Source organism: Hipposideros armiger, unplaced genomic scaffold (genome assembly GCF_001890085.2).
Source record: "Hipposideros armiger isolate ML-2016 unplaced genomic scaffold, ASM189008v1 scaffold_400, whole genome shotgun sequence".
NCBI classification, from domain to species: Eukaryota; Metazoa; Chordata; class Mammalia; order Chiroptera; family Hipposideridae; genus Hipposideros; species Hipposideros armiger.
Genome location: NW_017731750.1, coordinates 507144 through 534092, shown reverse-complemented (window position 1 = coordinate 534092; position 26949 = coordinate 507144). Strand labels below are relative to the sequence as shown.

The following is a 26949-nucleotide window of genomic DNA, read 5'->3' as shown; positions in this document are numbered from 1 at the left end:
GCCTCTGGGAGAGGGCGGCACCTATGACCACCCCACAGAGGCACACATGTTTTCTGTGGGAAGGGCCTTGCATGCTGATATCCCACCTAGGCACACAAGGAGGCTTCGCATTTTATAATCCAGCTTCTCTGGAAAATACATGCATCCAAATTTGTGCCCTCCTGCCAGCCTGTGGGAGAGGTCTGGCTTCCTGACCTGAGCAGGAGTCCCCAAGATTGGCCAACTCCCAGGAAAGGCGGCAGAGAAACACCAGCACCAGCCTCGTGTGTCGAATTCCAGACTGAGACCACTTGTTTTTAGGGATTTTAAGATGATACTTCTGAAGTACAAATTTCCAGTTATAAAAACAGTGATGGGGGGCCAGCCGAGTGGCACGTTGGTTAAGAGTTGGCCTGGGACGCCAGCTCTGAGCAGCAGGGCCCAGGTTCCGATCCCACATTAGTGCCTGTAATGCTGAGCCCTCCACAGCTAAGATAGTGAACAACAGCTCAACCTGGAGCTGGGCTGCCGTGAGTCACCGGTGACGGCGTAGGCTGCAGTGGGCTGCCATAAGCTACTGTGAGTGGCCAGCAGCCAGCGTGAGCGGCCATCTAGTGGCCCGCAACCAGTCTGCCTCACCCAGGAAGAACACAATGATAATACCAACATGGGCCAGTGAAGCAACGTCCTCCACAACTAGACTGAAGAACAAAAGGACAGCAACTTGTCTGTTCCCCTTCCCCGATTCTCCAACACTGTTCCCCTCCCCCAATTCCCCAATAAAATCTTTTTAAAAATAAATAAATAAACAAAAATAAATAAATAAAAACAGCCATGGGGATGTAGGGTACAGCATAGGGAACAGAGTCAGTAATATGGTAATAACTATGTGTGGTGTCAGGTGGGTACTAGAATTACCAGAGTGATCACTTCATAAGTTATGTAAATGCCTAATCACCATGTTGTACACCTGAAACTAATGTAATATTGTATGTCAATTGTAATTGAAAAAAAAAGGCAATTCCACTGAGCAGCTTCTCCAGGCTCCCTCTTCCTCCATATACAAGTGCACAGAGTGCCAACCCGTAAGCTCCCACGGGCTTCAGTGCAGTGCTAACATCTGGGCTTTCACGTGTTTCAAGTATTTTAAGGTCTAAAATTCCTGGAATTAGGGGGCAAAACCTTTACTGCCCCAACCTGATGGCACTTGTAAATTGTGAAGATGAACTTTGCACAAGCTAACCCCACCAGTGTTTCAGAACCATCGCGCCTGTAGTGGAAAACAGGGCTGTTTGATTCCATCCTTCTCATTTTCTACCTCTCTTACTGGGGCCCGTCCTAGAAGAACTGCACAGTTCTCAGGATTCGGGAGGGGCTAAGGCTGCTGCCCACTTCTGAGGGTCTCCTGGGAATAAAGCCACTGCACGGGGATTTAATCAACTCAGGCTTCGGGCCTCAAGGCATGACCCCTCCATTAGCAACTACATGGCCACAGAACCTCACAGAGGAAAAGCTTGCTACCATGTCCATCACACTGGCACAGTGTCACTGAGGGCTCCTCCTACTCAGTTTCCCCCAGGAACTGTGACCCTCCAGCCACAGGCGTCCACGGTGGCACTCCTCACCAGTCATGAGTTCTAGCCTAGGTCCAGCACCTCGTGAATACATTCTCCTTCTGGTGGCACGGCCATCATTAATCATGAAAATGATATGTATTATCAATATTGTTGCCACTACCATTGAGGGACTCCTGTTGCCACTTCCTGTCAAGCACTTTGCAGACTGTTATTTCATTTAGTTTCTCCTGTCATCCTCATAGCCACCCAGGAAAAAGGAGGTATTCCTATTCCACTGACCGATGAGGCAATGGATTAAAAGATTGCAGAATGTGGCTGATCATGGACCCCCAGAAAGTGGCAGAGGCAGATTTGAATCCAGGCCTGTCTGTACACAGAGTCCAAAACTTGAACTGCTCACTGCCTCCTCTCAGCCTAAGAATATGCTACCTGTTGGCTTTGGGAGAAAGGTTCCAGTATTTGCAACAGCCATCCTCCTCTTTTCAGGGTACCCTCTGAAGGAGGCAAACACATCAAGAACCCCAACTGAGATAGAACAAAATGCCTCAGACCAAAGGGAAGCTGCTGCCCCACCTGGGGGCATCTCTGTTGGGCTATGCTGGCATCCCAGTTTAGGCCGGGAAACCAGGAGGCATTTTCTGCCATTGTCTTCCAGGAAATGAAAGAAATGTGGCAAGGTATGAGGTCCAGACTTGAGTCTACTTACCGTGGGACTGAACAGAGGAGCCCCAACTGGCTGAGCGACCAGAAGTGGTTCTGGGCCCAGAACAGCCTGGCCTGACAAGGCTCTTGGCCCATCTGATGCCTGCTAGACCCCTACTTGAAAAACTGTGAACCTGAACTTCCCAGGCCAGGCCCCAGAGAGAGACAGGCAGGGCTGGGCAGGGCTGTTCTGCTGTGACCGCTGGGCTGCACTTATCACCCCGGGAGTACTTGTCTCTTGGGAACCATTCTGTCACCTTCATCCAGGTCTTGGTTCTGGGGACAGTGACCAGCTATGCTCAGCACTAACCCCTGGTATTGGCTGGATGAACAGTTGTGGGTGCCACTCTTGCCCAAGCCTCTGTCTTCCCCACCTGGATGGTAGTAGCAGCCTGCTTCCATTCCTGCCTGTTCCCCACAGAGTCACAGCAATATTTTAAAAGCATAAAATAGATCACAGCATGCCTTGCTTAAAATCCTCCTGTGATTTCTCATTATCTGTAGACTGAAACACCAATACCGCACCATGGTCTATGAGGCCCTACGTGATCTAATTGTTGCCTACCTCTCTGATGACCTGCTGTCTTGTCCCCACTGCCTAATCCCTGCCTCTCCAACACACCAAGCTCCTTCCTGCCTCAGCATGGTGCTCCCTCTAGAGCACACATGGCCGGATCCATTAACATCTAGCTACTCCTTATCATTCAAGTTTCAGTTCAATGTCACCACCTAAGAAAGGCTCTCCCTAATCATTTAGGTGAAGTATCCCCTCCACATACACACTCCAGGTCCTCACTGTCATATTTTTTTCCATCATAGCATTTATCACTATCTGAGATCATCTAATCTGTCTAATTTATTTATTTGCTATGTGTAGGAGTTCTACTTCTAATAATCACAGAGTAGCTCATATTAGACCAACTATCCTACAAATGGCAATCACAAATTCTGGGCAATATATAAAAGACAATGCCCAAAAGGCACTGGAGAGTGACCAAAAGCAGAAAGAAACTGAAGGGGACTTGATAATTGAAAGTTATAAAGGCACCAGCTGATTTCCATTTTTATGGTTCTCACCTGAGGGCAGCTCCCTCCCCATTTTCACTCCCACCCCATCACAGGGCTCTGGGAGGCTGATTACTGTTGAGGAATCAGAAGGCAGAGTTCAGGGCATCACCAGCAGCTAGAAAATATGAGGGCCATTCTGCAACAGAGAGAATCACAGATGGGGAGACCCAAATATCATAATTCTGCCAGACTTCTGGTCAACTCCCAAGCTATACACAATTGGGGCAAGACTCACAAAGACCAGCTAAGCCCCAGAGAACAGAACAGACACTTTAGCTGCTGTCCAGCTAAGTTAACTTCCTGCTAAAACAAACAGACTGGAAAATAAATCAATACTTTGCAGGTTAACATAATAGACCCCAGTGTCTCGACAACGATCATTCATAAAGTCCAGGGCACAATTCGAAATGTACAAACAAACAGGAAAATGTGATCCATACTCATAAGAAAGGGCAATTGATAGACACCAAGCTCAAGTTGATTCAGGTTTTGGAATTAGCTCAAAATTATACAAGAAATATGTGCTAAATTTTTCTTGTCTGTCTTTCACCGTTAGAATGTGAACTCGGTAAGAGCAGAAACCTTATCAGTTCTGTTCCTTGCTCTATCCCCAGCACCTAGAAGAGCAAATGGTGTGTGGAAAGTGCCCTAAAATATGGATACGATGTAAAGCAAGATTGTATTTTTTCCTCCTTATTTTCTATCTTATAACTTGAGGCCCCTCTTAGGTGAACTGAACACTGACAGATCACAGAATGATCATTATTCGCTTTTGAACAGAAGGCATGGTTTTATGGCCATGAATTAGTAGTGGCTGTTATAGACAAGTGACTTTTATCTCTAATTATTTCCAAAAAGAAAGCATGTAGGTCAGCTATTTTGAAACCCCATGTCATCATTTTAAAAAAAAACACTCTTCATCACTGAACTACCTTAGAGTAAAAAAATATGTATATAAAGTTAGCTCATTCCAAAAGCCTAGGTGTGTAATAACTGAGTCTTCACCAAGCTGACAATGTTGGCTCTACCCTGGTGATTCAAGACCCAGCCCAACACAGATTTCAGACACACCCAAGCTGCTTCCAGTGGCGTTTTTATACAAACCGCCTGCCTTGGCTAATGCTATAGATTTTCCTAGGGTCTCTCAAAGGTTTGCAGAAACCAAACAAGCAGCACCTGGCTTGAGCATGTCCTCTACCTCTGCTGAGCAGCCCTAAGCCTGGCACTAGTGGCAGCTGGCCTTGGTTCTAACCTTGGCCTCCCAAGAAACTTCCAAGCACAGCACGAGCAGTGGCCATCTGCAGATTGCTTTGTGGCCCCTGCTGGGTGGCCCCAGGTGGGGCACTGTTTGCAGCTCAACTTGACCTACAGCAGGTCCCCTCCCAGGTGGCCCTGGGGCTGGTACCCCTAGCAGCCAGTTTTGAAACAAGATGGAGCATCAGTCAGCCACCCCCAATGATGACACACCCAAGGGGCAGATTGGGAAGGCACCAGAGCCCTGCAGAGGCAGATCCTACTCTGTAGAGTCAGGCCCTGCACCACAACTCCTCCACTATAGTCATGGCCAGTCCTCACAACAAATGAGCCCAAGGATCAGTCCCTCCCATTTACATGCAAATAGCAACCAATCCTCAACTACAAGAGGAGGGCACACACAACCCACACAAGGGACACACCTGGAGTGTATAGCTCAAGTGACCAGGAAGACTGTACCACTGAGCCCCACAGCACACCTACTACATAAGGTCACTTTACTAAGACAAGGAGACATAGCAGCCATACCTAATACATAGAAAAAACACAGGGAAGCAGTCAAAATGGGGAGACAAGGAAATATGTCCCAAGGAAAAGAATAGAACAAAGCTCCAGAAAAAGAACTAAACAAAATAAAGACAAGTAATCTATCAGATGCAGAGTTCAAAACACTGATTGTAATAATGCTCAGTGATCTGAGTGAAACTAGGAAACATAAAAATGGAGACAGAAAACATAAAAAAGAACCAGTCAGAAGGAAAAATACAATAACAGAAATGAAGAATATGTTACAGGGAATCAACAGTAACTTAGATGAAGCAGAGGATCAAATCAGCAATTTAGAAGATAAGGTAGCAGAAAACACCCAATCAGAACAGCAAAAACAAAACAGAATCCAAAAAAATGAGGACAGTTTAAGGGGCTTCTGGGACAACATCAAGCATACCAATATTTGCATTATAGGTGTACCAGAAGGAGACTAGAGAGAGCAAGAAATAGAAAACCTATTTGAAGAAATAATGATGGAAAAGTTCCCTAACCTGGTGAAGGAAATAGACAAACAAGCTCAGGAAGTGCAGAGAGTCTCAAACAAGATGGACCCAAACAGGACAACACCAAGACACATCATAATTAAAATGCCAAAGGTTAAAGACAAAGAGAGAATCCTAAAAGCAACAAGGGAAAAGCAGTTAGTTACCTACAAGGGAGCTCCCATAAGACTGTCAGTTGATTTCTCAAAAGAAACTTTGCAGGCAAGAAGTGATGGGCAGGAGTTATTCAAAATGATTAAAATCAAGGACCTACAACCAAGATTACTGTACCCAGAAAAGCTATTATTTAGAATTGAAGGACAAATAAAGAGCTTCACAGACAAAAGAAAGGTAAATGAGTTAATCACCAGTAAACCAGTATTACAAGGAATCTTAGAGGGACTTTTTTAAAATTAAAAAAAATTAAAAATATGAATAATAAAATGGCAATGACTATATACCTATCAAAAATTACTTTCAATGTAAATGGATTAAATGCTTCAATCAAAATACAGGGGAGCTTAATGGATAAGAAAACAAGACCCTTACATATCCTGCTTAGAAGAGACTCACTTCAGATCAAAAGATGCACACAGAGTGAAAGTAAAGGGATGGAAAAAGATAATTCATAAAAATGGAAATAAACATACAATAACTACAACAAAAGCTGGAGTAGCAATACTTATATCAGAAAATAGACTTTAAAACAAAGACTATAACAAGAGACAAAGAAGGACCCAGTAATCTCACTTCTTGGTATTTATCTGAACAAACCCAAAATGCCATTTCAAGGAGACATGTGCATCCATATGTTCATTGCAACATTATTTTTGTTAATTAAAGTTTATTGTAGTGACAGTGGTTAGTAAAGCTACATAGGTTTCAAGTGTACAATTCTGTAATACATCATCTATATATCAAATTGGGTGTTCACCACCTAGGGTCCGTTCTCCTTTCATCACCATATATTTGATGGTTTACCCTCATCTACCACCTCCCTCTCCTCTGATAACCACTAAACTGTAGTCTGTGTCTATGAGTTTTTGTTTCTTTGTTTGTCTTGTTCCTTTATTAATTGCAACATTATTTACATAAGCCAAGATATGAAGGCAACCTGGGTTTTCCTGAATGGATAAATGGATAAAGAAGAGGTGAAATATATATAGTATATATATATAATATATTATATATTATAGAATATTACTCTGCCATAAAAAATAACAAAATCTTGCCATCTGCAACAACATGGATGGACCTAGAGGGTATTGTGCTGAGTGTAGCAAGTCAGACAGCAAAAGACAAATGTCATATGATTTCACTTATAAGTGGAATTTGAAGAACAAAATAAACAAACAAATGAAACAGAAACAAACCATAAATACAGAGAACATTTTGATGGTTGCCAGATGGGAGGGTGGTTGGAGGTAGATGAAAATGGAAAGGGATTAAGAAATACAAATTGGCTGTTACACCGTAGTCATGGGGATGTAGGGTATAGCATAAGGAATATAGTCAATAATATTGTAATAACTATGTATGGTGTCAGATGGGTACTAGATTTGTTGGGATGATATTTGGGATGGATTGGGGGTAAGGTGAAAGAGGTGAAAGGATTAAGAAATACAAATTGGTAGATAAAAAATAGTCATAGGGATGAAAGTATAGAGAATATAATCAATAATATGGTAATAACTATGTATAGCACCAGGTGGGTACTAGTTAGGGGGATCACTTCCTAAATTATATAAATATCTAACCACTATGTTGTATACCTGAAACTAATATAATAGAATATTGAATGTCAACTCTAACTGAAAAAATTTTAAAGGCAGGAGGGTTGCGGGGTTGGGGAAGGGTAGAAAAAGTAGAATAAGAGGTTCAAAGCTCCAGGTATAAAACAAATAAGTCATGGGTATGTAATATACAGCATGGGAAATATGGTCAATAATATTGTGATAGGGTGGTACAGTGTCAGATGGTTGCTGGATTTATCATGGTGATCACTCCTTTAGTAAAGGGAATATAATAAATAATGTGGTAATAACTCTGTATAGTGCCAGATGGGTGCTGTTGAATAACTATGACATACACCTGAAACTAATATAATAGTGTATGTTAGCTATATTTTAATAAAAATCTTTAAAAAACACCAAGGCAAAGAATGTGTAGCAGCCCTTAGGGCATAGGCACTGACCACTCAAAATGAAAGCTAGTAGAACACCAACCAATCAGAAGAGATGCCAGCTCTAAGGAACTGGTCTCACAGTTGCAATATCCCGAATGGTGTTCTGTTCAGGAAGGTGTCCTGGTCACCTACTCAGTTTCCATAAGAGGATTTCAGTGCCACCCCCCAGCTCCACCAACTGTTAAAGCATATGGAGTTGTACTCAACCAGCAGCCCAGGGATGGTGTCCTCCAAGCACTTGTCAGAGAGAATTAGCTAAAAAGTCATTGCCCAATGTCCACATTGTGGCGAAAACAACCACCTGTCAAATTAAGACGATCCATTTTTCTAAACCATGATTTTTAAGCTATTATTAGTAGTGGGGACTGCCCATCCTTTACCATTCCAACACACACACATGCCCCTTTAAAACTGCAGCAGCCTCTGACGTCACGCCATGGAATACTCATCACCAGAACGGCTAGAAGAAAAGGCAGCCTGTCATAGATCATTTAAATCCTGATTAAGGGCTGGCCGAGTGGCTCAGTTGATTAAGAGCTTGCTCAAGAGTGTGATCTCTAAGCAAGAGGGTCACTGGTTCGATTCCCAGCCCGAGCTGAGCTGCCACTGAGCTGCCAACAGGTGGCAGGGTGGCTCAGCTAAAAAAAAAAAAAAAAAAATAAATCCTGATTAAGTTTGAGTCTGACCTTCAGAGAGTGTTTTGGAGTGGTTCTATCCCCATAACTACCTCCCATCTTGAGGAATGTTCCAAGAGACAGCCCTATTAAATTCCTTGCCATATGGACAGTAAGGCCATTTGGGACACTGCTGGTCGCATCACACATGTCCTGTCTGTGAGAATCCAGGGGACTATTTCTCTCTACCTCCGGAAACAGGAATAGCTGTGCATTTTCTGAGCGGTTGGCTTGCTTTCATTGCACAGATCCTGGATCTGCAATACGGACAGTTCCTGTGTTGGCTAAGAGAAAGCTCGGTACTGCCCCAGAGTTCCACCCCTAGCAAATATACAGGATCTAATGTCATGAACTCTGTGTCCTAACCTCATTCCTGGATCCATCCTTGCTTTCCCTGTCTTGTTTTCCCTTTGTCTTATTTTCTTTGTCCATTTAATTTTCATTTAGTTATGTCCTACAGTCAGATATGCATCTTTGCAAACCAGCTTGCATCCCCTCTGGGACTAGGTGGAGAATATATAGGTGGATCGTAAAGTGGGGTTTCTGCATGCACCATGGCTGTCTTCTGTTGGCCACTTTACAGTCCACTTCAGCAGGCACCAGCTCTCATACAGGCAATTTCCCTGTCCTTAAAGCTAGGAAATCACTGCCAGGCTGACGAGACGATGCTGATGAACTAACTGGATTTCACTTTGTCACATATTGATGTAATCTTGTTATCTTCTGTGTGTGCATCACCACTGTGCCAGGGGAGGTAGGAAAGGAATAAACCCAACCCTCTACTTGAATCCAAATATTTGTGACTCTCCTTATGAGCCCCCATGGACCACCTTTATGCTTTGATGAAGCAAAGCAAAGAAAAGGGAGGATTCGGAGTATTGGAGAGTCATTGGAGCTTAGGTTTCTTACATTTCTGCTGATGTAATTTCATTTTCTCCAAATCAGTGACCAGAAGGGGGAAAGCAACCTGCACCATCTGATATAGGTCACCTTCCCCACAACTGCTCACTTCAGTGGCAGTCTTAGAGTCCCAGGGTCAGAAAAGTGGATTCACTAGTGTCACAACAAAGGCAGTACATCCTAGGAAAGCAGGACCTCACTCTCTGGGTATGCCCCAGCTCTTAGAGTGATGGTAACCTCTGAGGCTCGGGCATCAGCTGCCCCATATATATAGGGAGTAACTAGGAACAGGCTAAAGAAGAACGTCTCCCAGAGGGACTGTAAACCAAGGAAATCTCCCACACCAGCCCTGGGTTTTCAGTTCACATGGACGACACAGATCATGGCAAGGCTGGGAGCCTCCAAGATCAGGCCCAATGTCCCCAGTACCCTGCTGTGGTGCCTGTGGTTCCTGTATGCTCTGGGTGGAAATGCACAGTGCATCCCTAGGGCAACTCCAAGGAACAGTGGCCGAGACACAAAAACACTCAGTCATGGCATTTGGGAAACATGCTGGGCTTTTCTTTTCCACTTTTTCTCAGATGGAGGTGTCTCTAGCTTCAGGTGAATTTACAACCTAGCTGATCTCAGGGTGGCAATAAGGACCCAGGGCTAGAAAACCAATGAGGAGACCGCTGAAAAGCTCAAAAGCACTTCTTAGGGGGTTGGTACCAGAGTCAACACAGCAAGCTGGGACCCGATTCACACTGTGCAGAGGAAGCCCCCCTCATCCTGAGGTCCCTACAGAGCATCCTCTCTGCAACAGAGGAAAAGGCTTCCCCCAACTTCTCAGTTAAACAGCAGGAAAACGAGCTAACCTCATTTCTGGAGAATGCTTGGGAGGCCTGCACAGCCAGTGACCAGCTCCTCAGTGATGGGCCAATCAGGAAGCAGCCTTCTCTGAGCTGAGGAAAATTTGGCACCTTTGTCTGGTTCTCAAAAGGCAGAATAGGAAACAGGCTTACGGATATTCAGAAGAGAAAGTGGGGAGCCCATCTGCGGCAGCTCTTGCGAGCTCAAGCTTGAACATTTGGTCCCAGGATTAGAGAGGGTGAGTAAGCGGGCCTCAAGCGTCAACACTCTTGAGAAATGCAAGGCCCCATCTATGCACACCTCCTCCAGGACCTCCTGGAGGGCACAGATGGGCCTCCAGCCCCTGGGACTGTGCAGGCCTGGGCCTCGGCATTAGGGAGAGGCCAGCCGTGCTCTCTGTGAATTTGTGAGCTTGCTGCCTCACGGGGACTCTGCAGAATCCCAGGAGCCAACTCCCGGCCTCCCTTTGACAGAGTCACTTTTCATCTTCTTTGCCTTCAGGCTCAAGCAAACACACACAAGTGAAAATCAGTTAATAACTATGCACATTTTATAATAAATTTTAACAATTTAAGAGCCTGGTACAGCTTTATTATAGTTTTTATTTCACCACACTAATTCAGTGCGTAATAACCTGCCAGAGACACAGAACTCACTTGACATATGCTCTGAGCACCAAGATAATAAATATGCTGAAGAAAAACCTTGGGTCACACCCAGAGAGGCACGCCTCCTTTGCTGGGGGACTGGCGGGAGCGGCAGCTCTGAGTGGCTGGAAGGGGAGAGAAATCTCTGAGCCCCAGCCTGGGTGGACCCCCAGATTTCCCTGTGACTCTGTCCCCACACGAAGGGGGGCTGTAATAGCCCAGACTGTGCATGTTTAACAACAGCCCGACTCTGCCAGGATTAGCCTCAAAGCAGCCTGCCCCACTGCATTCCTGGGATCTTTGGTGCTTGGAAGGTGCAATGGCTCTTCTCAGGGCTGGCAGCTGGCCACCTCACCCCGTGCAGGCCTCGCCTGAGGGAAATGAGAGCAGCCCAAAGGACAAGCTCCTGGGAGCCGGGTCCAGCTTTCTTCCCTCTTCCTTCTCCCTCTAGTCCCTCTTGTCGTCGTTCCCCTCCCCCAGCAACTCCCCCGTCACCCCTGCCCCCAGCACCTCCCTAGCAATGTTCTCAGAGTATGACACCGCCCCGCCCCCCCATCAGTAGTCTCTGTATCACCTGGGAAGCTGTTAGAGATGCAAATTCTTGGCCCCACCTCAGTCCTTCTAAATCTGAAATTCTGGGGGTGGGGCCCAGGGAATTTGTGTCTTAACAAACCCTCCAGGTGATGTGGATTCATGCTGAAAGCTGAAAAACACTCAAGTTTGAGGGATCAAGAGGGATACTTCTGGAAATGCCTACTGAAGCTGTGACCAAGCTGTCAGAGATCTGGGGTTTAGCTCTGCCACTGTTGTTTCTTACTTTGACAGGAAAACATGAGCCTCAGTGTCCTCATTTGGAAAATAAGGACACAGACTGTACACACGGGAAGGCCCCCTGCAGCCCTGACATTCTGGGACAGATGGCTGAAATAAAATCCAGCAGATACCCCACAGTGCCCCTCCCTTTAGGGGGAGGCCAAATTGGATCACATCCTAGAGCGGGCCCCCCACAAGGTGTGTGTTTGCTAAGGGCTATCTTGGCTTCAAAACAAAGGAGAACAATGGCAAGGAAAGCAGCCCATGACCAGAACCAGTTAGAGAGGGAGAAACCAAGTTAGACTCGTGTGTGTGTGTGCGCGCGCGCGCGCATGTGTCTGTGAGTGTGTGTGCATGTGTCTGAATGTGTGTGTGTGTGTGTGTGTGTGTGTGCACGCACACATGTTCAGTATGAGAATTTATCTAGGTCCTTGCTTCTTTTTCTTTTCTTTCCCCTTTATGTCTCACCTCTCTCTCAACTACCTATTTCTCCAAGAACATGATTAAGTCTCTCCCGTTCTGTTGAGAAATAAACAAAACCCTTCCTTAGGTTTTGCACCTTTCTCTGCCTACCACCCTTTCTCTCCTATCCGTGAGAATGGGCCTTCTTGAAATAGAGGTCTCCACTCAAAGCCATCACTTCAAAGTTCTAATTCCATTCTTGACCTCCCTCAATCTGGCTTCTGCTTCCATCACTCCAGGAAACAGCACCAGTTGCCCCCTACTTTCCAAATCCCAGGGTCATTCCCCAGCCCCCGTGTTGCTTGATCTTTCTGGCATCTAACACACCATCTTCTCTAGGTTCTACCTCTGACTGTCTCTTGTCAGGCTTTTATATTTAGTTTCTAATTTTATATTTTGTATTTCATCACATATACACATATATGTATATGTTATCCAAAATATGGAAATAGACAAGTAAAGTCTTACTTTTTCCAGTGTCTCTTAAATGAAACTCCAGAAGAAAATATTCTTTTAGAATTAAATGTCAGAAAACTTGTTTTCCTTGAAGAACTAGCATATCATCTTATGGACAATTAAACTCAAAAAGTAATTCCCAAAAAGCTTGAAACAGTCAAATTGATCATGTCAGTCTCTGTGGCAAGTACTGACTGGAAATGACAACAAAGGGAGGGCTTTGGGTGTGGATAATGTTGAATAATGTCCTATTTCTTTGTCTGGGTGCTGGTTAGATAGGGTGTTCCATTTGTAAAAAGGTATGGAGTCATGTAATTATGATATGAGAACTTTTGGAACGTGTATTATACTTCAGTAAATTTTTTAAAGAAATTTCCACTTTTGGGCTGGCCGAGTGGCGCGATGGTTAAGAGCTGGCTTGGGACGCCAGAGGGCCCCAGTTCGGATCCCACATATGAGGGCCAGTGACACTGCCTTCTACAGCTCAGATGCTGAGCAGCGGCTCAACCTGGAGCTGGGCTGCCGTGAGTTGCCGGCGATGGTGTAGGCTGCAGCCCCTGTGGCAGTGGGTTGCCATGGGCTACCGTATGTAGCCAGAAGACAGCGTGAGCGGCCGGCCAGAAGCCGGCGACTGATCTGCCTCACCCAGGAAGAGCACAATGATGGTGCCAACTTGGACCAGTGAAGCAACGTCCTCCACAACTAGACTGAAGAACAAAACGACAGCAACTTGTCTGTTCCCATCCCCCCAATTCCCCAATAAAAATCTTCAAAAAAAAAAAAAAGAAATTTCCACTTTCCTTTTTCTGACCAGGAAGTTCTGACCAGATTGGTGGCTCAATTATACTCTTATACAACAATTTTACCTTTATTTGTGCATTCTTTTTTTTTTATCTTGTTCTTCTATTCTAAATTGTATTTTTCCTTGGTACAAAATTTTTACCCTTAGTTTAACATTATATATTTTATATTCCATTATATATACACATCCAATATGCTTTATGGAAGTAGAAAAGGTAGAAGTAAACAAATATTCTTTCAATTAGGATGAAGTCTATTTTTTTTTCTCTATGTCTTTCATGCCTGGCATATAGTAATTGTTTGATTAATGTTGAAAGAAAGGAAAGTTCATTTGTAAAGGAAAAGAGAAAAAATAGGGTAAATGCAAATGGAGCACTTAGGAGTCAAAGAAGCATTATTTTTAAGATGAGAGAGACCTGAGCAGATCTTTAAGGAAGTGGGAAGAAACCAGGAGAAAAGGATAAGCTGAAAATGGGGAAAGTGATCTTTGAATCTTGCTCCCAGGAGAGTAGAGGATATAGAATACAGGAAGGAGTAAATTGTCTTAAACAGGAGAGGCATTCTTCTTCAGTCTCCCTGGTAGGTTTCTCCTCCTGTATTTAACTTGTAAATAGTTGTTACACCTCAGAATTCAGTCCTTAGTCCTCTCCATTCATCATCTGTCTCCTGATGATCTCATCTGACACAGCTTTCAATACCATCTGGACCCTGATGGCTCCCCAGGCTCTGGACCATGCCCAGATCTCTGCTGTGAGCTCAGGACTGCCTGCTCAGTGTCTCTGCTGGGATGCTCAACAGTTGTCTCAAAGTTAACGTGAGAAACACCAATCTCCTGATCTTCTCCCAAACCTGCTCCACACACAGTCATTGCCACTGGAGGCCAAAGAAGATTGAGTCATCCTTGATTCATCTCTTTCTCTCACTATCCAACCCAGAGCAAATTCCATTGCCCCTATCAGAGGGAGGGAGGGAGGAAGGGAAAGAGAAGGGAGTGAAGGAAAGAAAAGAAAATGAAGAGGAGAGGAGAGGAGGGGAGAGGAGAGGAGAGGAGAGGAGGAAAAAAAGAGAAGCCAGAATCCTAGCAATTTTCTCACTTCCATTCTTCCCCCTCATCTAGCCACCATCCCCTCACTGGGATTTTTTATTCACCTCCCAGCTGACCTTCCTGCTTCCACCCTTGCCAGCACAATCTTTTCTCAATACAGCAGTTAGAAGAACCACTTTCAAACGTCTCACCTCTGCTCAGAGCCCAGAGCTAACTTCCATCTCACTCAAAGCAAAAGCCAAGGTTCTGGTAATCCCCCAAAGGTTGTTATTCCAGCACCGCCTTCTCCCTTGTCCCCTTAGGTCGAGTTCCCAGGCTCATCACTGTCCCTGCACCCTTGCCTCCCTTCTGCTTTATTTCTCTCCCTAGCATGCCATTTGCAACTTACAAGTTACCTTTCTGTTGTTTGTTCTTGTCCTCCCTGCTGGATGGAAGCTCCCCAAGAGCAGTGGTTCTGTCTGGCTTGTTCACCGTGCATCCTCAGAGCCTATGACACAGCCTGCAAACACTCAATGCTCAAGATATACTTGTTGGATTCAATCTTCCCAAGTGATTTTCTTGCTTAAATTTCTCAGTGACCTTTTTCTCCCTCATAATAAAGCCTTCTTTGTGGGCACCCACAGCCCTCCTGTCCAGCCAGTCTCCTCTCTCACCACATTGTCCCCCCAAACACAGCCAGGGGGACTTACCCACCACCCCCAAAAGTGGTTTTTCCACCTCTGTCCTCTGCTATGCTGCCTCCTCTTCCAAGAATGCTCTTCCAAAGCTACCTCTTTCAGGACTCACTTGAGTGGCCCGAGCCCAAGAAACCTTCCCTAGTCCAGCTTAGGCTAGGCCCCCGGTTGTGCTCCTCCAGCAGATGCACTCCTGCCTGTCATCGACTATAATAGTCTACAGGGCACACTGTGTCCTCCTTTGTCCCCTACTTGGGAGCAGAGATCCTGTCACTCTTTAGTCAGTACCCCCAGCCCTTAGTCAAGAAGACCCTCAGTGAATGCTAGATGGTAGTGATGGTATTAGTTATTATTATAATCACCTTTGATATATATTTATTAAATCAATGACTCTTCCCAGTAGGTACTGTCCATATACAGACCGACACTGATTAATCAATATATTGATTGACTTGTTCTACACACCAGCATGACAGGGTAAGTGCCTCTTTCCACCCAGGGCTTATTTCCCTTTTCTTCAAAGCATGAAAAAGGGGAAGTAAAACATGGTGAGGGAAGGCGGAAGTCCCCTCAGCACTCAGCATGGTTTCAGAGACAGTCCTGGAGTCACAGGCATGGGGTGCAGGTCCTAGTGTAAGGGGCATTTTTATTACAGTTCACAAAAGGACATATTTTACTCCAAATGTATTACAGTCATGGGACTCTTTGATCTTGGCTTAGCTGTATTTCTTAAGTAAACTGAGTGAGAAGTGGTTTCATTAGTCATTAAAAATCACCTTTCTTGAAGGTTAAATGTCCAAAGACCTTCATGCCTTCATTCAGTAAAGCTTTATGGAGTTTCAACACCATGCCAGGGCCTGTACTAGCCATTGGGAGGGGTGTAATGACACCAAAGGGGTTGTCCTTGCCATCAGAGAAGGCAGGGTCCAGTGGTCAGTGAAGGAGCCATTGGACCCATTTAAATGGTTACAGAATAAAATTTCTTTTGTACCTTCTGTGTGCACAGACTTTAGCCAAATTATTCTATTGAATCCTGACAACTTTACATACTACAGATGAAGAAACTGAGGCTCAGGATATTAGCTAACTGGCCTAGGCCACATGCGAGTAAGTGGTGGAGCTGAGATTCCAATACAGGTCTGTCATTTCCTGAAGGCCACGCCCTTTCCCTTCCACCACCCTGGTAATGGGGTCACCAGCTACAGCCATGAAAAGAATACCCATGGACCACAAAACTGTACAAAGTTGCCAGGTCTAAACAAACTCCATTGGGACCTATTTACAGCTCCTTGAAAGCCAGCAGCCATCCAGTAAATTAAAAATAAAACACACATATCATTAAGTTGAAAAGAAAAATTGACACAAGAGAACAGTCTACTTATTTCCTTATTGTTCATAGGTCCCGCCAGTCCAAAGGCACAGCTAGTGACACCTAACCCAGGCCTCTCCCTGCCCCAGGAGGGATTCTGTGAAGCCCAGTTTCTTTTGGAGGAAGAAGGGTGCTGACTGGAGAGGCAGAGGGCCTGTGATATGTAGTCCCCAAGGGGATACGGGGAAAAGAACTATGAGAGGACCTCCTGGGTTGAGGACCTCTGTCGATGAGCTCAGGAAGACACCCTGCTTACCATAGCCACAGTCCTACTTACATCCCAACTCCAGGGCCGATCCCGACCCTGAGAAGTCATTCATACACCAGCTGAAAGCAAAGCCTGGAGGAGAGCACCAAAGCCAGTACACTGCCCCCTACAGGCCTCCTCTCCTCATTCTGCTGGCGCTTTCCTCATCCTGCCTCCCTGGTGGCTTTTTGTTTGCAGGTAACATCTCTCCCTGGCTGCCTCCCTCAGAATCTTCACATTATCACACAGATCTACCAATGGGCACAGTGATTAGGAATTCCATCAAGTGCTTCATTTGTAGGCTTTGAATAGTCTCTCCTAATCGAAGCGTTTCTGTCGCAGCTGAGTTTTATGATTCTGAGAATATGAATCACAGTGCACCCACGGTGTCTGGGAGGCAGATAGGCTGACTTCCAAGACATTCACTCAGAGAAAGTTCCCATCCTTTGCTGAGGGACTGGAAAGGATTTACTGCACGCATTGTACCTACTGTTTGTGCAAACAGTTTAGGACTCTGCAGGCAATAACTTTGGGGGAAACCCCACTCCTGCGAGCTGTGTTTTGGCTCAGATCCCTCCCAAGACTTGAAAAGCAACGTTAATCATCCCGAGTGTTTTAAAGTCCCTAGGAAAATCAATAAAAGTGCTTTCCCTCATAAGCTGCTCTACTGGGGCAGGGGGATTATAAGACCTTGGAAGCCCCCTCTCAGGACATGGACACTTGCTCCAGGCTCCTGGGGACTGCTACTCAGGACAATAAAAATGGCTCCCTCTGCCAGGGCCTGGCCTTCAGGGACATCTGTGAAGTCATGTCACACTGATTGAAAGGAAACCTTTCCTTTGGGTATGTCTCGAGAGGAGCATTTCACCCAGAAGGAAGCTGTGGGGGCAAAAACAAATCAATGAAGGATTTGCAGATAGATGTTCTCTGGGCTCAAGTACAATTTACAAAATGCAGTGTAAAGAAAGATAAATCTCCTCCCTCTGTCTGCCAGGCTAGAGCAGATTCCTGAATAAAAACAACTCTTTGCAACAGAACCTTAGACTCTGCTAGAAGTGAGTTTACTCAACAGGCACAGGGAAAGGGTTATGAATCCCTGAAATCCTACAGCAAGCATTTTAATCAAGCAGCATTCAAAGTAGAAGGGAGGGGAGATTGGAGGACAGGTGTTCCTGCTGGGACAACATACAGAGAGAAAGTTGTATCCACTGAGTTTTCCAATAACATCAGGGGACAGCCACACAGCCATCTTCAGACTGACCAAGGGGCAGCTCATTGATTTAAGGAGCAAGTCAAGTCAGCGTTATGCCCTTTTAATTCTAAACTGAGGGGAGGGACCCAGCCAGGAGAAGCTGGTTTTATATGGTCCCAAGCCTGAAGGAACATGTTTCCTGGCTCCTCCAAGCCCCGTGGGCAGCTGGGTGAAGCCAGGACCAAAGCAAACACACTGGGAGCTACCTCCAGACCCCCTGGCCCGTCCCCTTCATCTGAAACCCATGAAAACTTGATTTGTCTCAACTAAACACAAGCTGGGGAATTGGAGAGGAGGCAGAGGGGAAGAGGGGAAGGAAGGAGGGCCAGGCAGCGTCCATGCAGTCAGTTGTATTACTGATTTAGAGCCACAGAAGCCCCAGAGTGCCATCGACAAGCATCATACCTCCTGCTGATCTCAGGGGAAATTCTCCAAGATCCATGGCTGGGAGTTAGGAGAATCGCTAAGCCATCAGGAAGGAGCAGAGCACTGCAGCTCCTCAGAATGATGGACCAGGGCGAGGTTTAATTAACAGGGTCTGATGCCTCTTCTTTTTTGGTAACTGAGCAGATTTAAAGGGCTAGAGTCCCAATTTGGAGGGTGCTGGTGCTGCTCTTGCTGCTGCCGTGGCTGCTGCTGGAACAGCGTCCTGCAGACCTCTCACTTCAGCAAGGAGACAGAGCTGTGAAGGTGGAAAAGTGCAGCAGGAAGGTCGGGGATCGCAGTCTGTATGGCTTGAATCAGAAGCAGAGGGCACCAATGGCCTGCATGCTGTCTCCCAGACCAGGGAAGAGGCTGGGCTCCTCAGGGGCAAGTACCCTCTGAAGACATGGAGCTAGGTGGACAGTGCCCAGGAAAGTGTGGTCTCCGCTGTAGATCTCTCCTAGAGCACTGATGGATAACAGCCACCATGTCAGCTGCACACACACACATGTCTACCCATGCACGCACATGCCTGTCCATGTACATGCATGTCTTCCCATGCACACACACACCTGCCCATACACGCACGTTTGTCCATGCATACACATGTCTGCCCACATACACACAGCTTCCCATACACACACACAAGCCTGCCTGTATACACACATATCTGCCCATGCACACACACACATATGTCTATGTACACACATGCCCACACACACATACCTACCACTACACATACATCTGTCCATGTAAACACGTGTGCCTGATCATGCACAAATACATGCCTGCCACGATACGCACTCCTGCCCATGTACACACATGCCCACCATCCACACACCCACATGTAAAGGCACATGACCTGCACCCATCCCGATGACCTCCCCAGACACTTGTATTTTACAGGTAAATCACCAAGAGAAATCGTTGTGAGACAAGCATGGCCAGAAGAGGGCCCATATGTGTGATCCCTTCCCTTCTGAGACTAGATTTTCTTATTTATAAAATGGTGGCTGTGAACTGAGCCACAATGCTCTTGACAGAGAGGAAAGCAAAGGTGGAAATGGGGCCTTTAGAAAGCATGTTTTAGCTTTGCCACATCTTGACTGATGGGGACAGCACACGGAGAGGGTGTGCTTTTGCTAAAACATCCTGAAGAACACTGTGCAGGACCATCTCCAAGGACCTCAGAGTCAACGAGGGATGCATTGGGGGAGACATGCTTTCCCTGATGGCAGTCTGTTCTGAGAAGCAGACCTGCTCACAACCAATGCAGGCTGACAAAGGTCAGAAAGAGATGGCACTTCCCAGCTGACCTCAGGCAAAACCACTGAGGAATACTGTCTCTTCCCACCTTTTCCGCAAAGCCCTCCCTGTGCCCACCTTACCCCTGCCTGACATCCTCCTCCCACCCTCAGTGCCAGAGCCCTCACACCCATGGCAATAAAAACCTTGTCAGGGGCCAGCTGAGTGGCTCACTTGGTTAAGAGAGCGAGCTCTGAGCAACAGGGTCACTGGTTCGATTCCCACATGGGCCTGTGATGCTGCACCCGAGCTGAGCTGCTGCTGAGCTACCAACAGGTGGTAGGATGGCTCAGTGGTTAGAATGTGTGCTCTTAGCAACAAGGTTTCCGGTTCGCCTCCCACATGGGATGGTGGGCTATGCCCACCAGCAACTAAGCTTAAACACAGCACCTTGAGCTGAGTGGCCAAGAGCTGCCGTCGAGCAGCTGGAAGGCGACTAGACTTGGAGCTAAGCTAGCTGCACCCTCCACAACTAAGATTGAAGGGCAACCACTTGACTGTTCCCTTTCCCCAGTTCCCCAACACTGTTCTCCTCCCCCAATTCCCCCAATAAAAATCTTAAAAACAAACAAAAAAACACCTTGTCAGCAAGAATCTGCTCTTACCCATTTAGACATCAGTTTAATGTAATTTCCTGTCTCCAGCTTCCAGAGAGACTTGCATATGGTGCCCTCTCTCATCTTTAAAGAAAGTGAGCAAGGAAAACTGAGATCAGAGCTGGGGTGGAGGTGGGAGACATTCCCACAGACTTACAAAGAGCGTTCAAGGAGTGTTCCCACAGACTGGTAACCCCAGAGCCCTGTGGTACCTCATGGGAATCTCCAAGGAAGGTGGACCCTGGAGTCGGAAGAGGTTGGCATGGCAAAGAGAGCCCCAAGAAGAACCACTTGACAAGGAAACATCTGGAGGGGAAAGCCAAGCTCTGTTCCTACTACCCACCTCCCAAATCCTTGGAATCTCTTTCTCAGTTTCATTAATAAAATTAAGCCCCACAATTATGAGAATGACAACAAAGAGAATGCTCATGTAGGAAAGGAACAATGGCCTTGACACCCGTTTGCCTGGGGTACACTTGAAGGACTCTCCTCATATTACCATAGTTACAACCATGATGGCCTCATGGGGCTCCATGCCCCATTAAATTCCACAGCTCAAGCCTTTCCTCAACTCTGTCCATGGTTCCTCAGAACAAAGGCCTATGAACCCAGAGACTAGCAGAAAGCTGGGCCCCTTGGGCAGAGGCAATGGTTTACTCAGCTCTGTCTCTAACCTCAGCTGAACAGGGAGAGGAAGGGTGTCTGTGACATCCACCACTAAGAAGTACCCTTGAGAGGATCCTGACCTCTCAACATTCAAACTGAAGAGACTATAGCCCAAAGAGAAGCAGGCATTCCCTCCCCTTTAGTCTAAAGTCTACCATTTGCACCCCTTTGGCCCAAATAATGACCTGCTTCTCTTCCAGTCATTGACAAGTGGGAATCCACCTCTTGGTTCCTATCCATGGGAGCTTAACTTTATTGGACTTGTACAAGATAAGGTTATCAGGCTACAACCAAGAAGCCCTAATCCCTGTATAATAGGGGTGATTTTGTGGAGCCTCGAAATTGGCCTGTCCACAAATCTGCTTTTGTGAATCTGGTTATTCACTATGGCGCCTTTGCTCAGGCCACCCACAGACACTCTGCAGTGCTGAGATTGGGCTCTCCAGACCACTCTTCCCAGGGACCCCTCCCCTCTGGCTTCCTGTTGGTTCAAGCAAATGAGGACTCGGAAGGAAAAGGGAAGGCCAGGAGGGAAAAAGCTGCAGAAGGAAGGCTCCTGCTCCCAGCTTCCTTTGCTACGGCTAAGACCAGCCTCACTCCACCCCCTTCAAAGTCCAGCACCAGCTTGACCCACCTCATAGAAGGATCAGCATCAGCTGGGCCATGGCTTTCAGCTGCCAGACCACTAACCATGCCACGCTCTACCCCTCACCCCTACCCTTGTCCCCTCAGCTACAGTAGTTCTGCTGGGGTGATGCCTCCCTCAGGGTCTGAGCACCAGCCACCAGAGCCCTTCCTAGGACAGGTGAGACCACCTTTTTCTCTTTGTTTCCCCAACCCTAGAGAATAGTAGTTGTTCTTACAATTAATAATAATTCTTGGGTTATTTCAGCTTTGCAATTCCTGTGTAACTAATTCTCTGTATTAAATGCCATCTGTTTGAAACATCTAGTATGGTTTTGTTTTCCAGACTGGACAAGAATTTTCCTTGGAGATCCCAAATTGGAGTGTTCTAATAGTCATGATCAAGTCATAATCTGAACATTTTGGCACACATTACATCTTTTAGAATATAAATGCTAACATTTACAGATTTTAAAAAATACAGGAGAGAGTAAAGTTTTTAATATCATTCTGCAGGTTGGAGCCCATTGGCACATCCTTATATTACATATTTGTATTTATTATACCAAATTTGCACATATCAAAAAGAAAAAGTACTCCCAATCTTATTTTATGTCCATTGAATTCAAACCAAAAGAATGTAATGTGCAGTGCAGGAAGTCAACCTCAAGAGAACTCAACTGAACACCAGCACAGCAGGGAGGGACTCTAGGTAACATTCACATTATCATTCTGCTTATTAATTTATGTTAGGTACCTTAGGTAGTTAATACATTTCACTGGTAATTTGGAACCTGGACAGTGTAGACTATTAGGGAACTGGAGAACCTTAATTCATTCCTCATTTCATCCCCTTGGGGGTCTGTGTTCTGAGAACAAAGGACCCCTGGGCAGAGCATGGACAAGGTGTCCTAGGCTGGGAGGTTTGAGGAAGGACATTGGTGTCTTCTGCTCCACACTGAATGCCTGGCAATAAGACCTGAGGACAAGCCTTGGTCTGACATCCACCCAGACACAGAGAGGAGTGGTAAGACCTACTCTGAGCAGCATTTGTCCAGGTGGGCTATATGCAAAAAGACAGGAAGAACAACAAAGTGACTGTGCATGACCATGAACTTCCTGAGCACAGGGACTAGACTCTACCTACTAACCCAGGTCCAGGCTTAGACTGGTGGCTAATTAGCAAGTCCTCTTCCTTTGTGGAGGCTATTGTAGAGAGGGACTGGCAGAAAGGTAAAAATCACAGGGAGCAAAATTGCTCCCTTCTCTACGGGCACTGGTAACAATGTGGGGAGAGAGCACCAAACGTTTTTGCAGTCCCTCACATCATCATCTTTACCTCTTCCCACTTTTCCAGGACACCATATCGAGTAGGATCCAGTGTGTGCTACCCTAGAGATACGGCCCTATGCAGTCCGTTCCTCTCCATTACACTGCCTCTGGCTTCACTCAAGCCCTTTGATCTCTCATCTGGTCTCCTATAAGAAGTTTCTAAATGAATCCCCTACCTCCATCCATTCACAAATAGTGCCCAGTGTCCTGCCAGGCACTGGAGATATGGCAGCAGCCTGGGGAGATGAAGCCAGCCCTGGGGGAGCTCAGGAGCTTGCACAAAAACAAACAACAGACAACTGCAAAGGAGACAAGGACAAAAAACAAGAAACACATGGCACAACCACTGGTTCTTCTGATAGGATGACCCACTGGAGTTCAGGGAGGCTCCCAAGGCAGTGGTGAAGCTGGGACCTGGTTCTTCTGGTAGGATGACCCACTGAGGGGGTGGGAGGGAGGTCGGGGATGCTCCCAAGGCGGCGGTGAAGCCAGGACCTGGAATATAAGTAAGTGTGGATGGTGTGAAGGGGCAGAGATTGCTCCCAACAGACAGAACAGGCTTTAAGGCACCAGGCAAAGACAGGGAATGGAAGACAGCCAGCGCTGATCAAGAGGCCAGACTGGTTCATGGTCAGATGGAGAGGTAAGCAGGGGGCATTCGTGAGGCTGACTGACTTCATGGTAAGGGAGAAAGGAAGCTGTTACTGGGCTAAGCTGGATTGTGGCATGATGAGAGAAGAGCCTTCATCAAAGATCCTTCATCTATAAGGGGTTGCTAAGAAATATGTTGTACAATCCAAGTAAGCCATGAAGAAAACTTGAACAAGGGTTTATAATTGGAACACAATCTTTTGCTCAATCGTTCTAAAATACAAAACACTTGCTACCCGTGATGTTTGAGATAAAATCAAACTTATTATTCTACCTGATAGGCCCTTTGTAAGTTGCTGATCCCAATCTACCTTTTGCTACCTCTCCTCTCTTCCAGGTCCCCTCCTAATTGATGTGAAACTACAGCTATAGCCACATGAAACTACTTGCAATTCCCATAAGAGGCTAGCCTTACACAGCTCTGGGCCTTAGCACATGCTGTTCCTCCAGCCTGGAATATCCTTTCTTACAGCCCTTGTGAAGCATCAAGGCCCTACTCATATGCCACACTCTCTGGGAAACGTTCTACCAAGGACCAATTTTCACCCTACCACCTCTTTCCTCCAGGCAGAAAGGGGCGCCCACCTCTTCTTTAGCAATCACAACACTGTACATCCATTTTTCCTCCCATATGACTGTCTCTCACTCTATAAAGGTAGGGACAGGGGTCGTTTACCTTCCTATTCTTAGTGCCTGGTGCAGGGTGGTCCCACAACAACCTCTGGTTTAAATGAACTGGAGGGTAGATTTCCACATTAATAAGCTAAATGAGCTTAGCTCTCTGGTGTAAAATGCAAAATGTATGAAACTCACACCTGTGACATTCTAATGAAATGTCCACAATCTGTAGTCACTAGTGGCCTATTATCAAGGGAAAGTCTGTTCAATAAGTAAATAGTTTAGAATAATACACAAGTAACAACTTGTTACTTTTCTCATTTTCTTCACATTAGTCAATTTTTCTAGAGCCATTTAACTGCATCCCTACCCACCAAAGTCAACCAGATGCAAGGACTCAAGGCCTCCTGGACACAACTGCCCCTCTCACCTCACCCATGAGTTGCTAAATCAAAAGAAAAGTGTAAGGTCCCATTTAAAGAAAAAGTGGTCCAATATGGCATGACTTCCACATGCATAGAATACAGACAGGCACACAAGATTTAGAGTCAGCAGCTCACAAAACTCCAAAGTCAAGTGCCAGTTTACAGCCTTCTCCCATGAAGATAGAAAGATGCCCATCTCATTCCATGGGTCGTAAAGTAGAGAGGAAAATCCCTGTACTTTCCACCCCATGAGATTTTTGTGAACACATAGGATCGACTGTGTAAATGTAAGGCCTTGGTCGAAGTCTACGCTGAGTCCCAGATCTAAATTCCTGTCAACTCTTAGGCCCTGTTCTCTGACATATCATGGGTCAGCCTCCATGGCCATGTTTACCTAGTGGGTGGATTTGGTACAGGTGTTGTTCCACCACCATTACCCCCTTCAGCAGGCTCTGGAGCCCTACTTTCCTGAATCATCCATGAATCTGGGGTTTGCTCTATTGACCTGGAGACCAAGGGTCTAGAGGGTTTGCAAACAGCGGAAACAGCACCCTGCTTTGTTCTCTCCAAACATCCAAAATTCCTTACTCTCCAGTTCCCCTCTCCCTCCTCCTTCCTTCTCTCTATCCCATTCCCTAGGCTGTGACACTCCCCTGTGCCACAGAATGCCTCATGAGAGTGCATGACACATTCAAAGTATGAACTAGACAAGTGAGGGATAAAAGTGTCACTAGTGAAATCTTTTCTCAGAATGTGGGGACCTCTGGGCCTCAGGAGCCCCCTCTAAATCCAGACACAGAGGTGTAGCTTGGGCAAACATTGAGTTCTGGAGCTGCTTGCTGCCTCACACTGCAGCCCTGAAAGCAGGAAGGCAGGGAAGCATCCCTAGGTGAATTTCCTGGAGGCAGTGAGCAGCTCACAAACAGCTTGATGGATAGCCTTGCTCCATCTACCTTACCTTGGCCACCAGTACAGCTGGCCATGCCATCCAAGCCTCTCGGAGTAGAGCAGCCCCATCATGGTGCTCTGGATAATGTATATTGTGAGTGGCAGTGTCATTTACTTAAATCATGCTGCTGTCACTTGGCAAAGCCATTTACTGTTGCTCAAAAGCCCAAGTTTCTCTCCTTATCTCACAGCCAAAGATGCCAAACTCAACAATAAAACCATAGGCTTCTAAGAAAACAAATTAGTCAGACAAGCCTGTGTGTACAGACACAAGCTGAGATCAGAAAAAGCAAAACAGAGCGATGTCCACAGCCTCATGTCATGGCTCCAAATACAGAAAACTCACTGTGGAGAGAGAGCTGAAGTCAAACCGTGAGGTTATGGGCAAAGGGCAGTTCTGTCATGGTTGTGAACAACCACCAGCCAGCCTTACAATCAGGGTCCTTTCTGACCAAGAGATGGAAGCCATGCAGGGAGGCGTGAGTGGAGAAAGGGATGGGAGCTGCCAGGATGCTCAAACCACTCATTCCCTTCCCCAAACCAAAAGACCTCCATATGGCTTGCTCCAGGCTACACAGGTGAAGGATAAAAGTGTCATTAGTGAAATATGTTCCCAGAGTGTAGAGTGCCCTCTTTAAATTCAGACACAGAGGTAGAGGCTGGGCAGACTTTGGGTTCCCAAACCACTTACTGGTTTGTCACAGTCCATTCTGGACTGGATTTATGTTTACCCTGGCCAGAGTCCTCATTATTTCCCAAGCAACTGCTGTACAGCTAATACATGATCACAATTGAAAGTTAGAAAGCACAGAGAGATAAGTCTCCCTAACAGCCGCCATTCAGAGTCACCGCCATTCAAGTTTATTTCCATTCATTGCCAACGAGACCCTGACAAAAGCTTCCCTCCCCACCACCTGCATCTTTATAAAATTGCAATCTGCACCAGCACTAAGATGGCTGGGTTCTGAGCCTTTCCTGTATGACCCAAACTGTTTGTGCCCCCACCCGAAGAGCCAGTTTGGGCAGAAGCAGGGCCACAAGAGTCCAACACCTGCTTGAGCAGGCTGCGTTGGAGAGAGACCAGACCCCCTTTTCAAGATCAAGAAAACTAGCACATTTTAGAAGATAAAGAACCATCCTGGAGCCAACTACCATTTCTTCCAGGGATTGGAGAACTCAAAGGGGAGTGAGGAAAATAACCGTAAGATTAGAGAGACGATCACTGTAAGCCTAAAGGAAAGACTTGGAAGGATCTGAGATCACTGAATCTGAACTGGTTGGGAACAGGACAGGTCTCATCTCTTACTGAGTCCCACCATAGCTGTTGGTTACAGCAAACTGCCCCTAGTTCCCATCACCTCACAGTAGCTTGT

At 46.2% G+C, this 26949-nt stretch overlaps 1 protein-coding gene across 6 annotated transcripts in view; it reads right to left on the bottom strand.

The window, feature by feature from the left end:
- CALN1 (calneuron 1) overlaps positions 1-26949 on the bottom strand; it is a 532500-nt gene that overhangs the window by 502549 nt on the left and 3002 nt on the right. For 2 of the 6 annotated variants that reach the window (XM_019663705.1, XM_019663715.1), the window contains exon 2: positions 3336-3462. The exons of 1 other annotated variant lie outside the window; for it this stretch is intronic. The gene's annotated coding sequence lies outside the window, so the exon portion shown is untranslated. Of the gene's footprint in view, positions 1-3335; positions 3463-18393; positions 18594-26949 lie in introns of those variants that run through there. 3 more of the 6 variants (XM_019663709.1, XM_019663712.1, XM_019663708.1) reach the window with 3 other exon arrangements.